The sequence below is a fragment of the Panthera tigris genome, chromosome A2, assembly GCF_018350195.1.
Source record: "Panthera tigris isolate Pti1 chromosome A2, P.tigris_Pti1_mat1.1, whole genome shotgun sequence".
Taxonomy (NCBI): domain Eukaryota; kingdom Metazoa; phylum Chordata; class Mammalia; order Carnivora; family Felidae; genus Panthera; species Panthera tigris.
In genome coordinates, this window is record NC_056661.1 from 38910032 (window position 1) to 38928616 (window position 18585).

General features: G+C 40.3%; 1 pseudogene; it reads left to right on the plus strand.

Moving 5' to 3' along the window:
* Positions 1 to 18585, plus strand: part of LOC102952414 — a 50491-nt pseudogene that overhangs the window by 18522 nt on the left and 13384 nt on the right.

Sequence of the window (18585 nt, forward strand, 5' to 3'; positions counted from 1 at the left end):
GAGACAGAGCATGAGCGGGGAAGGGCAGACAGAGAGGGAGACACAGAATCTGAAGCAGCCTCCAGGCTCTGAGACGTCAGCACAGAGCCCAACGTGGGGCTCAAACTCATGAACTGTGAGATTATGACCTGAGCCAAAGTTGGAGATTCAACCGACTGAGCCACCCAGGTGCCCCTTTAACGTGCCTCATTCTTTAATTAGCTTTAGGTTCCCACTGAGAAGCCCAGGAGTCTCACCCTACTAGATGTCACAAAACCCTCTTTTTGGTAAGCAGGCTGGCTACAATGGCATCCCAGAAGCAAAGCTACAGGTAACATTAAATAAAGTTGCTCCAATGAGTGGAGGTCTGGGAAGAAGGATGAATTCCTAAGGGGAGTTTAAATCTGTGCAGAGCTCTCCTGGGGCCTCAGCCCTCACAGTTCCTGTTTGCTGCACTCTTTCTAGCCTGCTGACTGCCCTTCATGGTCCTGGGTGCTCTCTCGCGGTGAGTCCACTGCAGGTCATGGTGCCTGACCCCCGGAGCAAGGCCTTTTCCAAGACACGCAGAACCCTCTCTGGGAAAACAGAGGTTTGAAAGAAGGGAGTCTGGGATTGGCTGAGTACTGTGACCGAGTTTCAGTTAACATCTTACTTCACATTTACAGTACTTCACTTAGAGCCAAACATTTTCCTGTCCCAACTTACTCTTGGCGTTGGAGTTAGATTCCCTGAATTCAAATCCCAACTCTGTCACATTCAAGCTCTGTGATATGGTGCACCTCATTCTCTCTCCCTGGGCTGCAGTTTCCTAAGTACAGAATGCAGGGGACATGAGAGAATGAGGTCTTGGTCTTTTGTGACTGTTACTATATTCCTAGTGACTAGACAGTGCCTGAAATATGGGATGTACTCATTAAGTATTGCCTTATTAACGAATGATGTGTTTGTGAAGATTGAAGGAAATCAGTGAGTACGAAGGACTTTACATAGTGTCTGGCACAAAGCAGTCTCTCAATAAATATTAGCTATCCACATGTAAAATAGACATATAAATATATACTTTATTTTTTATACCTGGTCACATAGCTTCTAGGCTTAATGCAATGTTCTCTAATCCATTCTTTTCATTAACAGAGGTATCTCCCTACTTCCTGACAGCAACAGTACATGTAGTAAACACTGCTGATTGCCCAATCAGCCTCCATTCACCCCTTTCTTTCTTCTTAACAGAACCTAGCTCCTGAGCAAGTATTCAACATTCCACATGTCTCATGACTCGGGAGAATGTAATCCAAGACTAAGCTCTAGAGTGGATGTTAAGCAGTCTGAGCCAATCACATGGCATCCTTTCCCCCTTGCCCCACTTCTGTGATTCTGATTGGTCACATAATTAATGCCGGTCCAATAAGAATGAGGGAAATATTTCCATTTCACACTTGGAGTGTGGTTTTTCCCTCTCCCATCAGGTGGTCAACTGAGAACAAAGAAGCATGTGGATAGAGAGATGTAGAGGGCAAGGCATTTGATAGTATCTTTGATGGTTCCACTCTTTCCAGGTATGTCTTGTTTGTCATTTAGGATGGGCTTTTCAGCACCTTGCAACAAGAAGCATTCTACCTAATGGATTGCAAAATTATTTAGGAGGTGATACTAAAAATGCCTTCTTCAAATAATAATAGTAATGATCGCCAATGCTTACTCATCACTGTGTCAAACCCTGTGCCAAACTCTTTGGCTATTTTACTTATTTATGCTTCCAAACAATCACTATGAGGTAGAGATTGTTATTAAGCTCATTTTCAGATAAGGAAATCTTTGTCCACCTGTATGTCAAAGATACACACACATGCACACACGCACACACACACACACACAACAGGTTAGTGAGGGAGGTGGAGTTTAAACACTGGCAATCTGGCTCTAGAGCCAAACTTATACCTAGTCCTACACCTAACCAGTGAACTATACAGTGTTTAATGTGATGAAGGTTCCCAGTGACACACATATACACCACCACCACAACAAAAATAAGAATGGAGTGTGCTTCGCTTAAAAAAAAAAAGTATACCAAGTCTTTCTCAGGAAATAATTGAACACTAGCTCAATTTTTTTGCTGGTGTATCTTTTTTTTTTTTCATAAAACGTATCCCTTTTTGAAAACACATATTCATCCATTCAGTCATTCATTAAATATTTATTGGGTTCTTATGTGTCAGCCTTTGTACCAGGTGCTACAGGTACAAAAGTGAATAACTTCCTGTCTAGCAGGAAAGACCAGCAAATGGCAATCACCATGCTGGGTGAGGAGCACTTCCACGGGGCGGGGGGTGGGGTGGGGGGGCGGGAAATAATGTTTACACCACGGGAACATCAAAACATGGTACCTTAACCAGCTGGTGCAACAGTAGTGTCAAGGAATGCTTTCCACGTGAGACAGAAGACTTCTCTATGGGAGGCAGGAGAGCATCTGTACAGAGGCCTGCAGGGGGAAAGAGAATATGGCATATTCATCATGCTGCTGAGTGTGGGGATTCTGTGTGGGGTCTGGGCATGTAGGGACTGGGCAAGAGAGAGGGGAAAGCAGACTCGAGAGTCAGGGAGATAAGCAGTGGCCAGGAAGTTTGGTCTTTGTCTAACCCAGGTCCTCTAGAAAGTGGACTACAAGGCAGAAATGAAAGCACTGACACTTAATGTGAGGGATGCAAGGCCAGGGCAGTGAGGAAAGTTATAAAGGGAAGGAAGGCAAATGCAGAAGCAAAGCAACATGAGGGAACTATAACACATGGCCTTGGTGGCCACCATGTTACAATGAGCCAAAAGGAGGCACAGCAAGTAACTAACTCAGCAGGTGAATCTGCATGGGACAAGGGACTTTGCTTGAAAGATTATAAGAAGAAACCTCTCCTTGTAGTCCACAAAAGTAGCAAGAAGGGGAAAGTTCTCTGCCCAGCTCCCTTCCATATCCTACTTTCCTTTGTTTAAGGAATATCTATTCGAAATTAACTTCTCCATCTTTCTGGTTATGTCACCTGGCACAGCCCAAGAAGTCAGACGTCACGCTCCATTGTGTGGCATTTCGTGCGATTTTGGAAGTGGAGGTTGGTGTGTGACACTGGAAGGCCATGCAGGCCCACCACTTCAACTTGGACCCCAGACAGCAGAGCTGAGCTCCTTCATAAAGGAAAAAGGTAAAAGAATCTACGAAGGTGGGGAGGTTTGTGTGCAACACAGTCTTTCCCCTGAAAGAAGCTCTGAAGGGCTTCAAGCCTAAGGAAGCCACAATCAGGTTAGAGCTTAGAAAGCTCATCCAGGCTGTAGTGTGAAGGGGGGATTTGAAAGGGCAGATCCAAGAGTATGCAGACCACACTAGAGTCTGGTCTAAGGTGGATGGACTTGTCCAAAACCAAAGCAGTCAAGTTGACTGTACTTTGTAACTAAGTGGATATGGAGGGTGAGGGAGAGAGGTGGCACCCAGCTGTTTGGCTTGGGCAGCTAAGGATTAGAGTGTGGTGCCATTTCCCGAGATGGGGAATGGATAGAAAGGAACAGGCTGGAGGTGGGGCAGGGTAGGGAGGAAGTAAAGATGGTGAATTCAGTTTTGAACATATTGAAGTTGAGCAATTTGAGACACATCCAAATAGATGTGTTTTAAGGCTGTCGGTGACACAAGTCTGGTGTTTGGGAGCAATAGCTCAGCAGGAGACACAGATTTTTGATCAGTGGAGGTGGGTAATGAAGCAGGTGCGGGGGTGCATGAGATGTGTCAAGGAGAACATGTCAGAGAAGGAAGAAAAGAGGTTGGAGGGCCCAGCTTTCTTAGGCTCCACAATGCTACTGTATAATGACTGGGCAGCAAGACCAAGAGTAGACTCCAAAGGAAGCCAAGAATGGCCAGAGATGTCCCTGGGGCAGGAAAGCTCTCCAAGGACATGGGGAACAATGTCAGCTGCTGCAGAGGAGTCAAGTCAGAAAAAGAGTGAGAAGTGTTCAGTGGATTTAGAAATGAGCAGGTGATTGGTATCCTTGTTGTGAGCAGGGCCAATGGAGTGGGTTGGATTTGGGGTATGTAGAAGCAAAATGGGGAGAAAATACTGATCTCTCGTGCAGAGCTTACTTACAATTCAGAATAGTCACTGTGATTAGTGATGATGCAAAGGTCAAGAGATTGCAGGGCAAAAGAGAGTTCCAGTGGATTTTAGCTCCATACCCTATTCTGTTTCTTCACATCACCTTTCACAATGTGAAGCAGTATTACTTATGTGCTTACTTGTTGTCTTGTCCTCTAGAATGGAAGCACCATGAAGTCTGAAATTTTGTCTTATTCACTCCTGCATCCCCAGTGCGTGGCACAAAGTAGCCATTTAATAAATATTTGTTGAATAAAGGATTGGCTGAATCTGATGAAAATAGGTAAAGGAAAAAAATAAACACAATGAGTTTAATTATATGGACATGATGTTCAGATTCTTTATGAGGAATTATAGATGCACATTAAAATCAGGAAAAGCAAGTTGTGAGGATGCCTGTAAGACATCTCCTGGGGTTGGCCTCCCAGACTTTACTCATAATGTAAGTGGACATCAACAATACTCAAAGACTGTGATGTACTTCCAGAAGACTTCTAATCTACAACTCTCCTATAGACTTTTATTTATTTTAATTTTTTTAATGTTTATTTATTTTTGAGACAGAGAGAGACAGAGCATGAGCAGGGGAGGGGCAGAGAAAGAGGGAGACACAGAACCCTAAGCAGGCTCCAGGCTCTGAGCTGTCAACATATAGCCCAACGCGGGGCTCGAACTCGTCAACTGCGAGATCATGACCTGAGCTCGCCCAACCGACTGAGCCACCCAGGCTCTCCTCTCCTATAGACTTTTATGAAGAAGTGTTACTAGCAATTAGATTCTAAACTGCAAAGTAACTATCTTAGGGACTAAATAACATTAAATAAATAAATAAATAAATAAATAAACAAACAGATAGATAGATAGATAGATATGTATATTTGTGTGTGTGTGTGTATTTCCATTACTTTACTCAACTAAAAGACAGAAGTTATGTACTCGAATTTTGAAGCTTGCTTATTCACAATCTTGTATTCCTAGTAAAGGCAACATCATACATAGTATACAACAACGATGTCAAAGACCTACTTTACTGTATTGCAGGATGAAAGACCTACTCCCTATGGAATCAATTTTAGCGGAAGTAAACACTGAAATGGCAATTCCAAGAAGAATGCTGTCCTTGGCATAATTTCCTTTTTATCTCTACTTTCTATAGCTTCTATATGGTCCCATGTTTTAGCCACAATCAATTAATTATGTGCTCTTAAGTATTTAATAACTTTACCAGGCCCAATTCTGTTAGTGACTCACTATGGTAGATGTGTGTTCCATTTAGATTGTGAATTCTGGTCTCCAAACCTTGCGATTTCAGTGATAAGAATGAAATGTGGAGATATGGAAAGAATGTCTTCTCAATTTAAGGAGCATTGTTCTTCATGACTGTGGTAGAAATTAAGAAGGAAAGAGTACCACTTAAAGTATGTTACCAGTGTAAGGAGAAGAGCAAAACTCATAAAACCAGTGTGCTTTGGGGAAATTCATTGGTCTTTGAATGGATTTCACAAGTCCAGGGGTGAAACAGTCAGAGTAATATCCCAGATTGCCCTAGCTGGCTAATTAGTCAGTTTAGGGTAAATTAGGCTGGAGGAACATATATACCTTCAAATCTCAATGGCTTTCAATCATAACATCTTATTTCTGATTCTCCTTACACACCTATCTCAGAATTGGCTTTAGAGAGTTCTGCTTCCACTATGGTAGAGTAGGTTCCATTATCTGCTCTTCCTGCAAATAATGACTGTGAACTCTGAACAAAATACATTAAAAACAAAACAAAACAAAACAAAACAACAACAACAATAAAACTGCTGAAGGTTCTGGAGAGTGAGCAAAAGCAGACAGATTTAAGGAGTCAAAACTTGTAAGAGTCATCATCAGAGTTGATGATAACAGGAATTTCCCCTTTCAGTGGTGTTAGATTAAGCTTAAGTAGTAGCATGGGTGGGTTCAAATTCGAATAGAAAACCTGCTGTTCTTTCTGGCTTGAGGAATCACAGGCTCTGAGCTGGTCATTGCTGCTGGAAAGTAATGAGGGAATCCCAGAAAAGAGGCAGAGCAAAAGGGCCACCACTTCTGTGCATAAACTTTGTCCAAGTCTCTGACCCCTGAACAATGTGTGAGGCAGACTTAAAGCAGCTTGGGGGTGGGGGGGCGGGAAGGCTAAGAGAAGCACATTGAGATGTGAGCTGCGATCCTCCACAGGCAACAGAATTCACTGTTTGACTCTTTCCAAGGTAATCGCCTGCTAAAACAAAATCATCAACACTCTTTGTAGGAATATAATAGAAGCAAGAGTTTCCACAATATAACCAGAAAAAAGGCAGGAAAGGGGGAAAAGAGGAACAAAAGGCAGAGGGGAAAACAGAAAAAAACCCAGAATATCTAAATAAAATCATATTGATAATTGCATTAAATATTAATGGATAAACACTTCCATCAAAAGACAGACAGTATCACATCTGCTTCTAGCTCCTCACTCTACCTAAACTACAGGAAAGACTTTCTAACATGTTGCTTCCATATAGTAAAAGGAAAGGAGCAGTGGGGGAAGCACATGATGGCTCTTACAGCTTCTGTTCAAAACTGACAGCCATCATTTTCACTAGCATTTTACTAGCTAAGGCAAGTCATATGGCCAAGCCTGACTTTAGGGGACAGGAAACTATAATCCACTCCCACTCAGAGGAGACAAATATTTTAAAATAAATAATAAAGTCTACTCATAAAGGCATGTTTACTGTCATGGAAGGGTAATTATCTTAGGGTGAATGACTTCTGCATAACAGGAATATTCTTACAGAGTATAGACTCTCCTGACAAAATCCAGCATCATCTATGTAACCACAGAAAGCTGAGTGACCAACTTGCTTGCCCGATCCATACACTTTTCTCAGAGATTCTGTCTTTTGCAAATTTGAACCACATGAAACCACTTCTGTGGATGCAGCTGTTTGGGCCAGGGTGTGGATGCCTGGCCCATGTTAGGTCATCTGGATTTTCCAATCTGGTCTGTCCTATTATATGCCTAAACTGCAGTGCCAAGCAAAGCCAGGAAGATGAGATGGAAGTCTTTGGCCCTTGTAAAGGTGGAGAGAAAAATATCAAACAGCAGGAAATGCTCTATGTTGATATAACCTCACCCACTTTTGTTAATTTCTAGGGCTTAGCCTAACTTGAGGGCATTTGCACCATTCCAAATGCACCACTCACATGGTAGTCTATATAAACAGTGCTAGGGATTCACTTAGACTAAAATGTGAATGTTGCCCCTGAAGTTGTACAATACGGTAGCCCTGGGTTTCTTTTGTCCTTTTGCCATTACAGATAGAGAACTCATGGAACTTAAGAGAGAAAGACACAGAGACCTCATTCTCAGGGTAATAGGCAATGACCACAGTAATTTTGCTGAGCATATTGAAAGAGAACAAACTTCCAGTTTGGTGCTTGGATCAGTCAGTGCAGGACCAAATTTGTAATGGGATTGGTTAGCATGATGGGATACAATGGATGGAGACCAAATGAAGTGTAAACTGTGACTAATCACAGAATTTTTGCACTTTTGGTGTAAAAATCCTTGCTATAGCAGTTAATTCTAACATAGCAACATACATATATATACATATTGCAAATAACATATAGTTATTTGATAATGCCTTTTCTCTTTTCAAACACAAAAGAATATAATTCAGTACATATTTTATGTATACACATACCTCTCATTGACTAATTTATCTTCATATCTTATTTCCGGATAGAAATTCCACATTCTGTAGCTTTAGCTCTTTGATTTACCTTCCAAAACTGTGTAAGCATGTCTCTATCAATTTGATTTTACAAACCTGTCTCTTTAAAAAGTGAAACATCTAAATATAAGTTCTGAGCCTCATATATTTTAAGACTTTTGCCTTCCTTTGTCACATAATTTAAAAATATGGCACATAATCTTATCTCGTACAATTCAAAACAGGAATACAAAATGTATAGACAAAGCCTCTCCTGCTGGTTTAAACACCATTTAGCAATTTTTACAGTTGAAGGGTTTGCCAACCTAACTATCAATTCCTTATTATAGTGAGTATATGAATTTTCTAAATAAACCAAATAAAGATGCTTCTATAGCCAAGCACAGCATGTATCTTTCAACAGTCAGTTCTAAGCCCCTTGCTCTTAATCCTATTCCAGTATTTTTTGGAATCATTAAAACACAGTAAACTCTCAATACCTAGACTCACAGAGAGAAATGCACAGCAAAATTTATTCCCCAATCATTCCTAGTTGGTTTGGGTTTGCATTTTGATACTTAGAACATGCATGTGAAATTTAAAAAAATTTTTTTTAATTTTTTAAATTATTTATTTGAGAGAGAGTGCACAAGCGAGTGCATGAGTGGGGGAAGGACAGAGAGAGAGGGAGAGAGAGATTCTTATGCAGTCTCCACGCTCAGTGTGGAGCCCAGTGTTGCAGCTTGATCCCAGAATTGTGAGATCATGACGTGATCAAGAGTCGAACGCTCAACCAACTGAGCCACCCAGGTGCCCACCAATTTTTTTTATATTATCTAGTGTTCTTTATTCATTTGCCTTTATGTAGATATTTTCTCTTTGGGGACTAAATAAATTGTACCAGATACATTTCTTTAGAGCATGTCATCATCACTTAAATTGTTTAGAAAAAAAAAAAAAGATGTATTGACAATCCTTCTTAGCATGTCTTTCTGTATAATGTGCTAGCCTGCTGTCTTGGACCATCAGTTGAAAATTATAGCACAGTACAACAAAGTAGATCAGTTGATAAATGAACTTGACCATCTTTTGCAAAGTTAAAAGCGCCATATCAATTTAAAGTGTTGTTATTGCCCATAATTAAGGAGACAAAAATCACCAGCTGAGGCTAAACTCAATCTGTTAACCAGTGGAACAGATTGTAAAAATATTTCCTTACAGCTCTTCTGAACTGTGTAGGTTTTTTTTTTTTTAAGAACAAGCTTTGCACATAAAAGGAAATTGTTTCTGAACACTAGCTAATTTGGTTTTGCCTGATGGTTCTAGGACTCATTTAGATGCCTTTGGTGAGCCCTCAGATAAGCTTCATTCAAGGATCAGAGTTATTTACTGGAAGACGCTTGACTGGATTTGCCAATTCCCTAATACGCTCCCTTGATAAGACGACAGGACATGAAAGTCCGTTCTCAAACAGTTGAACCTCCCATCTATCTCAAAAGACATTTGTTCCCCTTGAAAGCACAGTTGGTCTTCTTGAAACCTTGACTAATTTCACTTAAGATGTTACACTTGCTCCCCTCTGCCAGACAGCTCTTGTAATAAGGGGACTCTGTGGGTTCCACACTCTTTCCTGTCTAGTTGGCTTCTGTCTGCAATATTGTGAATAGCTTCACTAACATAGTTCTGCAGTTCAACTCAGGCAAGAATTACAATCAAAGGCGGGCAAAATGCATTTCAGGAATTTATTATTTGCCATTTAGTATCTCTCAATAGCTTGAAAAGTGTTTTAAAACAGCTGCATCAATATTTCTGTGTCACCCAGCCTTGTGGGTAAGCTGAACACAAATCACTCCACCCAGAACTGGAAACCTTAACTTTTTAACCCTAAATTAAACAATGGCAGCATTTACTTGAGGAAGGGGGATATGAGGGAGACACCTGTCTCTGTCAGGTACCAGCTGGATGGACCTTGGGCAAGTCACTTGCCTTTCTTAGGCCAGTTTGCTTCTTTGTAAATGCAGGTAATACGGCTTTTATGAAGAATAAGTGAGATGATATTCAAAGTGATAAATAATATGTATGAAGGGCTTGGAAATACTAGTTACATTATCCTGTAGTATATTAGTTAGGGTCCCCAGAGAAAGAGAGCCAACAGAATGTGTATCTATCTATCTATCTATCTATCTATCCATCCATCTATCCATGCATCCATCTTTATATTTATATGTATTTATAGTCATAAGATTCCACCCATCCATCCATCTTTATATTTATATATATTTATAGTCATAAGATTCCATATGTATATATGGAGGTCAGTATTTTTCTGTCAAGCTCTTCAAGTGATTGGATAAGACGTATCCACATTTTTGATAATGTGCTTTACTCAAGGTCTACCTATTTCAGTGTTAATCTCATCTAAAAAATACCTTCTCAAACCAAGTAGCTGGGCATTGCGGCCTAGCCGAGTTGACACATAAAATTAATCATGACACACAGTAATGAGAAAATAGTACTTTGTGGGTGCCACTGTGCTAAGCACTTCACATTTATTAATTTATCTACTCCTTTACCATAACCCTTTGAGGTAGGTACTGTTTTCCATTGTACAGATGAGAAAACTTGAGCACAGAGAGGCTAAATAACTTGCCCAAGGTCATGCAGCCAGGCTTTTGTGCTTTTAACCACTGGGCTAGACTGTTAGCAACCTGAGGACAGACACATGGGGTCTGTCTCTGCTGTGGCTGGCATAAGGCTATATGAATATTTGTGAAGTGGATACTTTGAATATCCAAATGGCTCACTTAGCTAACCTCTTGGATTCCTTTAAGCAATGTGATCTTTTCTGTAAGTTGACTAGCTGTTCTGTTTTTGATTTCATCTTGTGGATGAAACTTCAAAATGACATATTCTTTTTTATGTCTAAGACACTCCCAGCAATTAGTGACAATGGGCTGTGAAAGTGGATTTAAATGTACACAGCAAATGAAGTCGTCCATATATATAGGCTATAAGAAGACAATGTAAGTTTCCAAGTTGACTTGTGTATACCAAGGGAATGGCCCAGACAGGGAGAATATCTGGAGTAACTATAAAATATGGATCCATCAGTATAAAATTTTTGCTCAAACATCCCCTATAAATTAATATAATATTATAATATAATATAATATAATATAATATAATATAATTTATAAGTTATATCACATGATACTGCCTGGATGTATAAATACATTATAGCCATACAGAAAGAATGAGCTTTAAAAACGATGAGATGGGGAATAAAGGTTCATCAAAATTCTACTTTTCACATCATTACGGCTCTTCTTGTGTCTTCCTCATTTTCATTTTCACTGACTTGAAGTCTTGAGTAATTGGAAGTTTATCCCTCTAAACAACTTAGTGAGAAACGAATTGATTCACCCCATCGACTGCATGTAGTCAATGAGATAATGAGGGCCAGCAGAAGAGTACCTTGAGGGTTAAATAATATGTGAAAGCCTTTGACACGGTGTGTGGCACTTGCTTTTCTCACAAGAGACCCAGTTTTGCATAGTTGTTAAGAGTACAGACTCCAGAGGCAGATCCTTGGTTTCAAATCCCAGCTTCACCAAGGACTAACTGCATCTGATTAGATGGGGTTATTTTGTAGATTAAATGAGTTAAAAAACAAAACAAAACCCAAAACCAAGTAAGTAACATCCTTACAACATCCTGGCATGTAGTACGCACTATATAAATGTTACTGATCATCATCGCAAGGGCCCAATGAACAATAAGAGTTACTGGTTGTAAAAACCAATGTAATGACAAGCCGAGGCCATTACACCTCTATCCCTATTACTTTGTTCATCCAAAATGCTATATAATGAAAATGTTCAGAATGATGACTTTGAGGTGGAGGTGGAGGAGTTAAGATGGCAGGGCTGTAGGGGGACCCTATGTGGAATGATGACTCTGAACCACTGCCCTAGGATTTCATTCATTTGTGTACCAGTCATAATTTTTGCCCTACCTGTGTACTTTACTTGATATTTGTCTCTAAATAGACTGGGATATAACATCAAGACCTACTTCATTATTTTGGAGAGCAGTTATAGTAAAATCACGGACTTGATGTGCTAGTAACATTTATTTTTCCGAAAATACGTGACAAGCACATAACCAGTAAACCATTTCCCTCACTAGAAGAAATGCCGCAAAAAAAAAAAAAAAAAAAAAGGCCACGTTACACGACCCTTAAATTATGACTGCTTCAGTTATATTCATTCTACTTAATGAGATCGAAGAATTTACCAACATATGTTAGATATCAAACCAAGTTTCCTTCAAAACACCCTAGTTCTCAAGAAGCGTAGCTAATTGGGATTCTAATCTTTTTATTTTCTGATTCTTGATTGTTATTTTCTTTTGGATGAGGAGAATTTCCATTTCTTCATCCTTCTTCATTGGGCCACTTCATAATGGTTCTATTTGCCTTTAAATACATAAGGCTTAAAGAAACATTGATCATTGTTATCACAGGCATACTAAACATACGAAGTTAAATTTTATCAAATTAACTGGATTCCATATGCATGCAGAGAGACAGATTCAAGTTAAAGAGCTGAGACTAGAACATTAAAAGAGAAATTCAGCAATACTGAAATCAAATCTACTTCTGTCGAAAGTGTGGAACTGCTACATTGAACTGACCATAAATAATGTTCTAGGTAAATGCAAATTACAATGAATCAGACCTTGTGATCTTCCCATTATTTGCCATCATTCTTGACGCTGGAGATAGACCCTTCTCATCTAAATGAGAATCCCAAGCAGGTTTCTTTTAAGCATTTTTGGACTAAAATGCTAACATCTTGAAACCCATTAGATAGCCAGATGCTTTTAGTTCAAAATGGCCAAGCTATCCCCTTGAAAATATATCAAAAGTTTGGACAAGTTAAAGTCATTTCTCTAATCTATATTTCTAGGGTTCTATTCTAGCCCTCAACGCTATTGCCTTTATTGCAGATGCTAAAGTCATTAGTACTTTAACTATTAGGGGGAAAAATCATGTGATCCAGATCCACACTTTTAGTTCGTCTTCCTCTAAATCTATGTGACAAGATGAAAAGTGATCTCATTTGAGAAAATACCGAATAAAATGGAGCATTCTTTGAATGGGACCCATTTACCTAGGTCAGGGTTTCTTAGTCTTGGGACTGATATTGAGGGCTGGATAATTAACCAATGAAGGAGCTGTCCTGTGCACTGTAGGGTGTTCATCAGCGTCAGTGCTCTCCATCCAAGAGCTGCAAGTAACACCCCCCTCAGGTGTGACAACCAAAAATGTCTCCAGACATTGCCAAATGTATCCTAGGGGCCAAGTTCCCTTTCACCCACCCACTAAAAACCTGTCACAGGTCAAGAAGAAAGCTTTGCCATTGTTTTCCTGAATGCCATTGCTGTGTTTGCAGGTAAAAGTTTACTTCTTTCCATGAGATTTTTTTTTTGAGGCTGTATTACAAAATTCAAACTATAAATAACAGAAGGGAGAAAAGATTGAACATTTATTACCCAAAGCCATATAAATTCAATAATAAATAACGGCTCTCTCTAAAAATATGAGAAGTCTTTTTCAAAGTCATTAGTTCTAATCATAAATGAATTTAGCAGCATTTCTTTAAATATTGCACCTTTGTAATGAACTCTGATAAATTCATGGAACTGGATGTTAAATAAAGAGATAGAAAGGTCTAATTTGCTGGTTCATTAAGCTAGCTTATTTCAAGACATTGTGCATATTGCTTTGAATTTCATATTTCTGAGCAGTGGAGACAATAGTGGTATCCATCTTTAATGTAGTGTGGCAGACAATTAGGAGCTCAAATGGATTAAATCTCATTTCATCAGAGATACACACAGTGATTATTATTTTATTGCCAAATACTGTCAGCATTACATTTCTTCAACAGCTAGTGTGGTACCTGACTCGCATGCTTAAATTTGCATTAAACACTGTGCGGTAACAACAATCATTCGGGCCATTTTCTTACGTGGCATTATTCTCTTCTTCACTATGTGTGTTCAGCCCAATACCACTTTTAGGGGTACAAAGTTTTACATGCACTTGATACATGAGAGGCAGCTTGTAGCTTTGAGGAAAGGGTACAGCCTTGGGGTCAAAAACATGGATGACGGTCCTGATGCTGTCCCTTTCAACGTAGGAGACCTTGAGAAGGTCACTTTACTTACAGCAGATGTAGAAGAAAGGTACTTTTCCTTGATTGTTTTAAATATCCTCTGTCAGAATCTTTAAATTCTCAAATATTACTTTTTGAAAGAAATGTAATTACACAACAAAAAAGCCACCTATACACCCTGTCATCCCCTTTGTCCAGGCCCATACGCCAGCTCTCCCTAAGTAACTAAGAGTGATCATTTAGTATATATCTGTCTTTATTTTTCAACAACCTTCTATGAACACTTATAGGTAATTCTACCCAAATACTGTATAGCATGTTCCTTTCTTTCTAAATAAAAAAAAATGGGATTATGCTATATATATTTTTCTTTTTCTCTAGCTTGCTTTTCTGAGTAAACTCAGACTTAAGCTATTGCTCAGATCTAAAACAGCTGCATAACATTTTGTAGTATAGATATTACTATTTGGCCAGCCATTTCCCTCCAGACCAACTCCACCCCGTTTCCAGTTCTTTGGCACTACTAACCATAAAGCAATCAATGTCACTGCACATACAGCACAGAGGCTGGGTTCCTTCCTGCAACTGGAACTGGGAACGAGAGGCTTTTTCCCCAGTGTGACTAACTCCTTGGAGGCCCAGTTTACACAAACACATAATGAGAATCACAACAGCTGCCTACTTCCTTCACACACTATGTAAGGATGGTCTGAGTCAGCATGTAAAAATGATGTGGTGGTCCTAGAATCAGGAGGGCCCTTGATAAAAAAAAATAAAATAAAATCCCACTTGATCCAAGCTGCAGCCTGTCAAAGCCACCTGCTTTTGTCTGTTTGCACGATCTAATATAAAATTTGTATACTTGTCACATGCTCCCCCCTTCTTGAACATTTTTTTCCAGTAGGCATAACTGCTTTTTCAATAGACAATTCACCCTTTCAGTGATTGATGTTTAGTTTACAAAGTTCCATAGCAAGTGCTACTCCAAGGTAGTGCCGGAGTTCTGAGAGCTGGAATAAAGTGTGTGCGTGCGTGCGTGTGTGTGTGTGAGAAGGAGACAGGGCGGGGAGGGGGAGAAAGAGAGAGAGAGAGAGAGAGAGAGGGAGGAAGAAAAGGAGGGAGAGCACTCGGTAAATTCGTTTAGTATGAAGTGACAGTCATTTGGTAATAATCACAAGAGTGCAGGCTTTGGAAACCGCTCATGGTGAGGGAATATTCTATACATTTAACATTTTACCTGGTACTATAGTTATTTTTAATTATTCTACTAAAATATCTCATAATGTATAATACAACATCTCTCTCTTAGACATAAAAGGTCTTAAAAAATACATCCACATTTATATCATATTTTTTACTTACACCACACTTGTGCATGAAGCAGGAAAATGGTGACGTGCAACGACTGTATATTCCACATTTATCTGAGAGACTGCAGAGATGCATGTGACATTCTAGTTCAAGGGCTCAGAGTTGAGACCAGAGGTCTTTAAACTATGGTCTGTGATCCACTGGGTTATGAAACGAAGTCAAAGATCAAGATTGGCATTTTAAAAAATGAAATAGAATAGAATGCAAAATGTCAAGAGTGCCACACTCCAAATAATGATACAGTTTCATAAATCTTTTGTTTCAGAAATATAAATGTGCCTGTGTCCTGGATCTCAATATTAAATGTTTAGCTGTCAAAGACATTTGAAAGTCCCTATTCTGGTGATACTTGTTCATGAGATTCATGGACAGTGACTGGTATTTGCGGTTTGGTGTAGTTGCGTCTGTGAGATACAAAGATGTGACCTGATGGGACTCTCTTCCCCCTTCTTCTCTTCTCCCCATCCTCTCTTCTAAGAACACGGTCTTTCATTAGACAGACGGAAAAGCCAAGAAGTTAACAGCATAACTACACATTGATGTTAAACCTCAAGAGGCAGTCAACGTTGGCAAGAAAAGTTTATTTGCTCTGAGAAGGCTTTTCTCTCAAGAATTAGGTAGGGAATGAAAGACCTCATCTTGTTCATCCAAGATGGGCAGGAACCCTGGGAGAGAAACACAGGTGGGTGACAGGTGTCCATGAGAACGTGATTTAACGGATAAAATTGTATTTTGCTCCATCTTCTGGGTTCAATGAACATCTTTCTTTCAGGTACTTCACGGATTCAATAAATTTTTGAGCACTTTCTATGTGCCACGGTCTTCTCTCTGAGAATATGGCAATGACCAAGACAGGCACAAGTCCCTGCACTTATGAAATGAACACTCTAGGAGGGTGGGGGGGAAGACAGACAGATATTAAACAAAGGACTACAGCATGCAGAATGTCAGATGGTGGTACACATTTGGAGAAAACGAAGTAGGTAAAGAGATACGTCTGTGTAGAGTGGGGACTGGAGCTGAGGGTTGCAATTTTATAGAGAATGGCCAGGGAAGAGAAAGTGACAGGCAATTAAAGACTTGAAGAAAATGGGGAAGCAAGCCATCCAGGTATCAGGGGAAGAACATTCCAGGTTGGCATGTGCCTGTTGTGCTGGAGAGCCACAGCTAGCCTGAGTGACTGAGCCGAGGGTAGGAGGTGAGGTTCGAGGTGCACGGTGGGTGGTGGAAGGCGTCTATATTGCACAGAGCCCGAGGGCTATGGTAGAGACTTTGGGTTTTGCTCTGAATGAGATGAGATGTCACAACAGGATGTTGAACCAAAGGTGACCTGATGATATTTGCATTTTAAGAGGGTCACCCTGTCTCCTGTGCCCCAGGAAGTACCTATGTGTTCTCCCAGATGTGTATGTGTAACTCAGGGATAATACAGACCAATACAGATGTATGTGAAACGCAACTGAAGCAGAAGGAAAATGCCCAGGTAGATTACAAATCAAGGTCCACTGTTTCCTTCGTTCTGTTAACTTAGTGATGAACCAAGCCAGACACAGGAAGTTTGGGCTCTTGGGTTCTTAGTTTCGATGGAGGATCAGGCCAGGTGTCTTAATCACAGCCCACCGTGGGGAAACTGATTCCGTGGGGAAACTGGATTCCATGAAGTGTATTTGGCATCAACAGCCCCTGTTTCCCTCGATTTCAAGCTCTCTGCAGTGTGTTCTTATCTTTGTTTGCTCATTTTCTGAAGGTAGGCATCAGGTCATGTAGCCAAAGAACACAAGGTCCCTCCTTCTGCACTACTTTCAATGGTCAACCTAAGAGCCAAACTATGCTGTTCTGTTGTGAACTCACCTGCCTGATGTGGCCATGCCATACCATGGTTTCTGTGGCTGGTCCTCCTGGGGGAGGTAAGTTTCCTTTTGTCTGCCTCTTCCCTTGGTGGAAAAGAAAAGAAAAACTACCCCAAAGAACTCAGCAGCGCTCCCTTGCACAACCTTTGTAGGCTGAGAAAGGATCACAGTGTTTCTATTGCTGTATCACAGGCTCCTCTGTACCATGCCCTGTTATATGGAGTGGTAGGATGGAGGGCCCAGACAAACACCCCAAATGCAGCACCCCCCCCCCCCACTGCTTCATGGAGGAGGGCAAGATCAGTCCCAAGTTATTCCAAGGGCAGCCGCTCTGTTAGCTTTTCTGTGACTCTGACATATGTGCTTTTGTTCCTGTTCTGCAGACATTCTGACCTAGAAGCACCGAGATTGTCTTCTCTTCTACTCCAGCTTCACAGGGCTGGGTCTCAGCCTCCCAGAGCGTAAGCACATTGCCAGGGAATGTTGGTGGCTGGCCCAGGTCCAGACCACTGGGTTATAGAAGTTATTACAATTAAATCAATTGCTCACAAAATTGGAAGCATTTTGACCATAAACATTGGTACCTATAAATAGCAAATTAACTTTCCTACCTTGGAAAAGGGTAAGTTGTAAACTGTCTTCAGAGAGGCCTTTGTAAAACCTCACTGACCTGCCACTTTCAGATACCTGGACCTTTTAGGCCAGCAGATTATCAGAGTTTCCCAGGAGGCAGATGGTATGGAATCCTGGTTCCAGTGAATGGGATTTTGTGTAACGGTGAAAGCTAAGAAAAATAAATAAATAAAAAGTAAACTCTCATGGCTTTCAGAAAATCTGCAGTACAGAAATTCAGATGCCCTTTTCTATTATATTAAATGGCTACAACACAAGTTGAGGTTGCTGTATATTATAAAACACTGAAGGATTTTTATTCCTTCCTCCCCTCCTGCCATAATTGTTTTTGCTTTCCTCCCTTGTAGCAAAATGGGTCTGGGGTGAGCAGTCCCTCAACAACTAACTAAGTGAACATGGATTACTTATTTTTAAAATATTTTTCGAGTTTTTAATATTTGATTTTTTGAATCATCATTCTTCAAAAAGTTCTTTTCTTAACACGTAAGAAAGTATCTACCTGTCTCCTAGACCTGAGAGCTCTTAATATTTTGCTGTATTTGCTTCAGATAAATTTTTTCCCAAAGAAATAACACATAAACATAGGGGTGCCTGGGTGGCTCAGTTGGTTGAGCCACCAAATCTTGATTTCAGCTCAGTCATGATCTCATGGTTCGTTAGTTCAAGCCCCACATCGGACTCTGCTCTGACAGTGCAGAGCCTGCTTAAAAATCTCCCTCTG